The sequence below is a fragment of the Octopus bimaculoides genome, chromosome 2 (assembly GCF_001194135.2).
Source record: "Octopus bimaculoides isolate UCB-OBI-ISO-001 chromosome 2, ASM119413v2, whole genome shotgun sequence".
NCBI lineage: Eukaryota > Metazoa > Mollusca > Cephalopoda > Octopoda > Octopodidae > Octopus > Octopus bimaculoides.
In genome coordinates, this window is record NC_068982.1 from 116,344,155 (window position 1) to 116,352,717 (window position 8,563).

General features: G+C 36.3%; 1 protein-coding gene across 1 annotated transcript in view; it reads right to left on the reverse strand.

The window, feature by feature from the left end:
- The window catches only part of LOC106880924 (synaptic vesicular amine transporter), a 70,209-nt gene that overhangs the window by 9,657 nt on the left and 51,989 nt on the right, over nt 1-8,563 (reverse strand). The window lies entirely within an intron of this gene.

Below are 8,563 nucleotides of genomic sequence, written 5' to 3' on the forward strand. Positions count from 1 at the left end.
ATATATTTAATCCAGGAACATAACTTATATTTTTGAAATACATTTCAAAGAAAAAGAAAATTATTTGCACAATCACTTCGACTATTTTGGTGTTTAAAACCAGTGGTTCTTAACATATGCGATAACACGTCTCTGCTGTTGACTCACAATTGTCAACAGCACGCCCAGGGACATTGGATATTGAGAATTTTGACTTTTCGTTGAAATAAAATGTTTAAACTAGGAACATTACTTATATTTTAAAAATATATTTCAAAGAAAAAGAAGTTTTTGTTGAAATTAGAATATAAATAAGACACGTATTATAAGTGAGCAAAAAAAAAAAAAAAAGACATGATGTTCATATCCAAATATAATTTCATTTCACAAGACCTTGTGCCAAAATTGGAAACCATTATATAAGATCTCGGCTTGTTTATGTAATTTACATCAAGAGTTAATGTAAGAAGCATTGCACCAAGCAAATACACTGCACAAAATCAGTTTGTTTTATTAAAATAATCTGTAGTTTTATTGTTTTGCTTTTTATTTTCAGTGCACCATACGGCGTTGAACTACGAAAGTCTGAGGATCACTATTGTAAATATTGTAAGTGAATTATGTAATTATAGCTAGGGTAACAGGAAAAAATACAAACTTTAAGCAGTGTGCTGCCCTTGTTCTACTTGAATCTTGGTACATCCGACACTACAAAAACCCTGTGATATCTCTTTTCTATAGGTGTCCTAAGTACGCTTTATTTCATTTAAAGTTTAATATGGATCTCGCTGTTCATAACTTAGAGTGAGACATACGACTGTTTATTTGATATACATTGTGACATGATTTGATACTGCTGAAGAAGGTTAGGTTTATATGTTTTATTTGGAAGGTCTATTCGTTATATCTTATTTATGGTGTCAATGCAAACGTAGCTTGAAGTATTTATGGCGGTTTAACGTCAAGTCTTGATAGAAGTTGCTAAGTGTTTAGGTGACGTATGAATGATACATGTATATGGAAGGTAAATAAGTGAAAAGTGATATCCACTGCATAGAATATTTGTTGTTGAAAGTAATAGCATAGCGGGAAATATGGTATAGTAGGAAGGCAGCATAGGCAATTCCAAGAGAAAGAGAGAATAATCGTCCAAGTACTTCATTTATCGACTTTGGATGTTGACTTTAGCGGGATTGAATTCAGGGTAAAGAGAGTCAGAACAGATATTGCATATCATTCTATCCAACGCTTTAATGACTGCCTATTATCAATAGTAATACGTAATAGTTTTGTATTTAACTTCCTATATTCTCATAACTATTGACTGCAAGTGTTTGAAGAAATATTAATCGACTAATATTTGATTGGTACATATTTTTAATCCAAGAGGGATAAAAAGACCAATTCATCCAAGCAGAATATGAATCAGCTAATATTTTATGGGTACTTATTTTTCGACTCTGGACTGGAGGAATAAACAAAAATGCATTATCCCGGCAGGATTTGAACCCAGGATGATATATGGTTGTTGTTGGCACTCCATCGCTTACGACGTCGAGGGTTCCAGTTAATCTGACCAACGGAACAGCCTGCTCGTAAAATTAACGTGCAAGTGGCTGAGAGCTCCACAGACACGTGTACCCTTAACGTAGTTCTCGGGGATATTCAGCGTGACACAGAGTGTGACAAGGCTGACCCTTTGAATTACAGGCACAACAGAAACAGGAAGTAAGAGTGAGAGAAAGCTGTGGTGAAAGAGTACAGTAGGGTTCGCCACCATCCCCTGCCGGAGCCTCGTGGAGCTTCAGGTGTTTTCGCTCAATAAACACTCACAACGCCCGGTCTGGGAATCGAAACCGCGAGTCCGCTGCCCTAACCACTGGGCCATTGCGCCTCCACGATATATGGTATACAGTTCAGTATTCTACTCTACGTCATTGCAGCTCGTCATTGTTGTAAACATTACTTATCTCTATATATATAAATCAGATGTCTGTGTGTGTGTGTGTATGGTTGTTATGCATGTCCACATTTTTCAGCCGTTTTCGCTCAACCATGACACACTGATAGCTTATGCTTCAAAGGTGGTCATGACCTACTTTATATTTTCCAAACACCCTGCGTATAACCAAACACCGCGAATAACTATTCAGAAAACCAGTTTTTTGCCCCTAACTTGTTTTTTCGAGCGATTTCCTCGAAATCTGACACGAACATTACACATGACAAAAGAATTGTTTTGCTTAAAATTTTTGTCAAGGTCAACCATGTTAATTGTGAAAAATCCGCGGTTTCCAACCGATTCGCTCCAAATTTGGCACAAACGTCACTTATGCTTTAAGAATTGTTTTAAACCTATGTTTTTGTCAAGTCGATCTTCGTTGAATGGAAAAAGTCTCGGAATAACTGCGTAAAATTCGGTTTTTCCGCAGTTCCAAAACTAATTTGTTCCATATTTGGCAAGAATATTACCCATGCTTAATTGACTGTTTTACACTAATGTTTTGTCAAGTTTATTTGCATTAAATTTGCTATTTACTGTATTAACATTGGGTTTTTGCTTACAACTTCTGCCATTTACTCATGCACCAAGGATTGTGGGGCAGTTTTACCTCGCTGATTTGATCTGTATACATTAGTGCTTACTTAAAATACCCCCTATTATCGACTACGGTCATGATGCCCCACCACCTCACTTCAGCACAAACTTTCTTTAATTACACTCCGCTCATAGTGATAACATGGAGTGAACTGTGAGCATGACCTTTGACATGTGGGTGTGAACACTATTAATGTGCATCCACCTTTTTTTATTTGTGTACATTAGTGTTTACTTAAACCACTCCCTATTATCACCTACGGCCATGATGGCTCCTCCCCCTTCAGCCTTTTATTTGGTGTGAATGATTGCTTTTACCACGTCCTTAGTGTTTACTCCCCCACCCATTATCGCCGACAATCATAACGCCCCCTTTTCACCAACATTTTTCTTAATTACATTATGTCAATAGTCTGTCAAAAAGGGGTGAACTGCGAACATGACCTTTGACCTATACGCATGAACACTATTGATTGTCCACTGTAACGAACCTGTCCAATTAATTCTTTAATTGAATTTCTTTGGTAGAACACTGTTCACCTGATCATGCCAGTGTCAAATCGTAATTATTGATGCACTTTTGTGCATATCTGATACGTGCTTCAGCTTACAGGTTAGGCCTGCCATTTGACGTACATTATTACTTTAACTTCATGCTTCCTGTTGAAATTATTCGTTGTCCCCATACGCCATTAAGTTAACTCCTTCATACTGTTTCTGCCTACAAGTTTTTAGCTTACGCGTCATTAAAGAATATTGTATTCAGTGTCGTTGTGTCCACATAGCTAACTGTCTGTCCCTGCTTCCACCTTTTTTTGAATAATACGTTTAGTAGGTTCACTTTTTATATATCATGCCAAATTTGTTTTTCTGTGTCCCTTTTTGCCCGTTTTTTAAAACTCGCAATTTAAACATAGTCCAATACTACCGCCATACCAACTAAGAAAAGAACGCGCCTTAGTCGTAAAACAGAGCCTGCTTCGGCTGCCAAAAGAAGGAGGGCAAGCCACGTTTCTCTCATGGCCAGTTATATGTCGGATGCTCCAGAGTTGGAAGCAAACAAAATCTAGTCGTACTTACTCCTAATGGCAAAACTAAAAATGTGGTCTACAGAGAGGTGTTGGAAGGAATTCCAACCTTCCAACACCTCTTTTCAAATTCGTGAGCCTCTGTGCCTCCACTACACCAGTGCAACTTTGCAGACCTGATATGTGGTGAGTGCTATTGCAGTCATGCTTTCAAAGTTACTAACTTTCCTCAACCATGTTTCTTGTCCAACCTAGGTTTGTCATCTATTTTCACAGAGTTTACATTTAAACAGTTTCGTTGCTTTCGGTGTAAACGAAAAAAAGGCCCTTTTCAGGGCCACTTTACATACAATTGTTACACCACCTGAGAACACATTACAGTCCTTTTCAGGGCTTTTTATCAAATTGTTACCGCTGTGAGTATGACAAAAAAAGTCTTTTGCAGGGCTACTTTACCCGTGATTGTTACACCATCTTAGAACGCATTAAAGCTCTTCTCAGGACTTCGTATCAAAATGTTACTGCTTGGCTTCAGCGGTACCCGGCGACCAATTTTGTTACAATTTGTTATAACTTTGTTACAATAAGCGATCAATTTTGTTACAATTTGGCGTTAACATTATTTATGACATAAGAAATTTACTAAGTATCAAAAACATTGTAGTATTTGAACTCCGAGCAATACCGGGTATTTCTGCTAGTTGTAAATAAACAAGATTTCAAAACAGTTCGAATTAATGGAGCATAAATAAAGCAATGACGCACAGAAAAAAAAAAAAAAACCCCGAAATGTATTTGAAAATATATTGAACAATAAATTAGGTGATCGCTCGACTTACTGCACATAATAGCCAAATCACTCTCAAATGAAAGGCTACTGAGTTGTTTTTTTACATGTAAATTCTTATTTTTAAAGGTGCGACATCTTGTATGTTCACTTTTAGTCCCAGGTCTGCTCAAAATTAAATATACATACATCAAGGGGATTCCAGACATGACCATTTCATCATTTTTTTCATACATGATATGTTTATAACTTAATTCATCCGATGTATTCTTCCTTAATTTTAAGACTAAATGGTCCTTTTAAAAAATATTTGGCTGCTATTTCAAACAGGACCCTTGTTGATTCGGTATGTCATTTGTTTTCTCTCATTCTGTCCAATAAATATCTATATTTTCACGCACGTCCATATGCTGTTTTATATTTACGTAACGCGGTATGTCGGTTTGAATACTTTATATTATAGATTAATTACGCTGGTTCAATGCTATGCATTTTTGTAAAGAAAATTAAGTAGATAAAAAACGATCCCACTACTTGACCTGTACTATATTTTATCGACCTTGGAAAGATGAAAGACAAAGTTGTCTTCGGTGACATTTGAACTCGCACCGTAATGTATATTAGTGACAAGAAGATTATAAAGAGTAACATTTCGCCAGTGTTAATCAATTTAACTGGGATTAAGGATAAAAAAGGGATTTATATAATCGAAACTGGGCTGCCAAATTAATTAATTTCATCATAAAAGCTGACAATTTAAAAAATGTAACGGATTGTGTTAAAAGAGAGAGATAGATAGATAGATAGATAGAGAGATAGAGAGAGAGAGAGAGAGAGAGAGAGAGAGAGAGAGAGAAAGTGTGTAAAACAAACAATGAAAAGACAGTATCAACAATTTATTTAGCATACACGCGTTTCGAATAGCCTGGCACAACGCAAGCGCTGCACATTGCATATTCAATCGAACCTTCATTTGATCGACTAAATTGCCAGAGATACAGGGCACGTAGCTGCTATGATTTTCGTTTCAAAGGCAGAATGCTTGTGTTAAATTTTGTATACAGTGAGATAAAGAAGGGAGTTTACAAACAATAAATTCCAGACCACTGTCTCCTTTCTTATTGTCTAGTGTTTGTGTCATAGACAAGGGGAGGTATCTTTATCAGATGTTCTTAGTTTAATGACAGCTATCAGTTGTATTCATCTTTTCAAGTTAGAGTTGCAATTTAATGATGTCCTTAAATGCAACTTAATCGTAGAAGAGAGAATGAATTTGCTAGAACTGGATTTGCTTGGATTTATTCAATCCCTATTTTCCTTCATCACCCACACAAACACACACATAAATGAAGGGTTGAACAGAAAGAACAGAAGGACAAAAATAACAGTAAGCGGAAATATAGGGAAAACTTGACGATAACATAACAAATGGGAAACTAGACAAAAACTAGATACACAGAACATTTAAAGCCGATTTCCTCGTCAGTAAATTCCCGGAAAGTCCTAGCAGTTTCACGCTTTTTACCACTGAAACCGCTCGATTCCGTCAAGCGCCAGAGCATTAATCTTCTGGGAAAAGCAAACGAACGTATACAAGAACAAAAGCAAGAACCAAGAAAGCTAAAAGAATACGTATATAATACATGATGAAATAATAATACAAGTGCATCAGAAAAAGAATTATACATATACAACAGAAAAACGTCTTTCGGCTATACAACAAAAAGAAAGTAATTATACATTTATAACACAAATAAATAACAGAAAGGGTCTTTCGACAATTAGACGAACGTAGAAGGCTGGCGCAAGGGAGAAATGGGAAGTCTTAAAAGTCAGCAGGAGAACAGACGAACGTGACCAAATATGTATGTATGTGTGCGTGTATATTGAGAGAGAGAGAGAGAATGAGGTTACGGTGTTGAATTCATGATCATAAAGTCACAGGTTCGACTTTTGGACCGGGCAGGCCATTGTTTCCTTGAGCAAGACAGTTCATTTCATGTAACTGAAGTCTACTCGGCTGAAAATGAGTACCAGTCGACTACTGATTGGTGCAACTCTCTCTCTTTTCCTCCACCTGTTGCATTCTTGATGTTCTGCTGGGTTAAGGGTAGGAGAGATAAGAGTATGTCTATGTCTGCTCGAGACTACATAGGCAACGAAAACAACTAGCAAAAATATGGTACAAATTACAAATTACACTTGCAAGTGACGTCTATGCCCCCTTCTCTCTCTCATTCTTTCTCCCCCCTCTCTCTCTCTACACACACACACATATACTTACACACACAATCACATACAGATATATATGTTCAATAAACGAACGACAAAAGAACAGGAGTCATATGATATTTTCATTAGCTGACAACTATTCCTTCTTTAAGTAAGCATGCACTCAGTGTTAAATACCAGTGGCAACATCTTATAGCTTCCTCAGAGCCATACATGCACTTAAGGATTGCAAGTAGGTCGGTTCTAATTTACTTAGTTGATACTTTATTCTGATTTTCAATAAGATTCTTGTTGAGGGAGTAACTTAAATTAAATAGTAAAACAAAATCTGGTGTGTAGTCTTGAAAAGTTACATAATCTGGTAATCTTGCATCAAAGTATGCCGAAGTAGATATAGAATTCCCTCTTTGATAGACCCTGGTCCTAATTTAATCCTACCGTCTTAAACAATTGCTATTAATAGTAAATGATGCTTGCACTCTTGATGTAAGTCAAGAGATGTTAATCAATTAAAATTAAGTATATAGTAATGAGGATAATACTTATCTATAATGACTAATAAAACAAAGGTAAGGAAGCAAAACCGAAGTTTTAAGGAATTAAAATTTATTCAAATTGACATTTGAAGGGAGCGAGTCTGATCAAAATCAACTGAGATTAAGACAGTGTAGTTTAACAAACATATGTTAACAAAAAATTTGGGAGTAAGGCAGAAATTTACACACATAAACTCAAACACACGCGGTCGTGCACGTTAGATCGAGAAGCTGAGTCTATTGTACTAGAAAATGATTTCAAATTTTGGCACAAAGCCAGAAATTTGGATGAAGCTAGTCGGTCACGTTGGGCTCAGTGCTTGACTGGTGCTTATTTTATTGAACTCGAAAGGATGAAAGGCAATGTCGGCCTCGGTGGAACTTAAACTCATAAAGTAAGGAGTCGAAAGAAATATCGCTAAACATTTTTGTCTGACGTTTCTAACAACTTTGCCAATTTTGCCGTCTTCTCCTCCTATACTATAAATATAATAACTGTAGTTTCACTGCAATTGGAATTGAGGCGCGCCTAATAACCTAGATGCCTGCATTATTGTGGTAAGATGTCCAGTGGAACAGTATAAAGAACAAGACAAAACAATGGATTAAATAAATTGCGAAGATATGAGAGTACACAATATATAGTATTTAACGTTGTAAGGAAGAAATAAAAGAAAAAGAGTGTTAAACATTTCGAACAAAAGCCCTTCGAAGGGATAGAAGAAAGGGAATTGTTCTTACAAGAGAAGATAAAATAGTCATCGTTTGAGTAAGGGCCCAGGTGGTTTAATTCTTCATGCCAGTCCTTCCACCATTCTACCACGTAAGCCATTATTTAACCGGCGTATTATTTAGTTTTAACTTTTCTTTTTCAGAAGCATTTTTTCTTTTGTCGAAACACTACCTATTTCCCCTCTCTTCCTTTTTAACTCTCTTGGACTCTACTCTTTTGAGATAAAACACTACATAGCTTATACTTAGGGCATTTAAAGGAAACATTAATATATACATTATACAATTTCAGTAATGGTAGACAGCAACATCGTTAAAAACGTTAAAGTGTAGGACATAATGCCAGTCAGTATTTACTTGTTCATCAGCCTTGGCTGAGTTTTTGATCATGATCATAGATAGTCTAACTGTGAACTTTTCTTTTTCAGACACAACATACCTAAGACTACACTACCCACTGCATTCTTCCTCTTTAAAGACATTCCACCAATGACCACCACCCATCTTATTTTCAAACATAATGTACTCTAGACCAGGGGTTTTCAAACTGTGGTCCCCGGACCACAGGGGGTCCGTGGACAGCAAATACTTTTTATGGGCAATTTGATTTTATATATGTTTTTTAATCGAAATCTTTTGATTGACAATAAACCGGATCTTTGTGATTTGA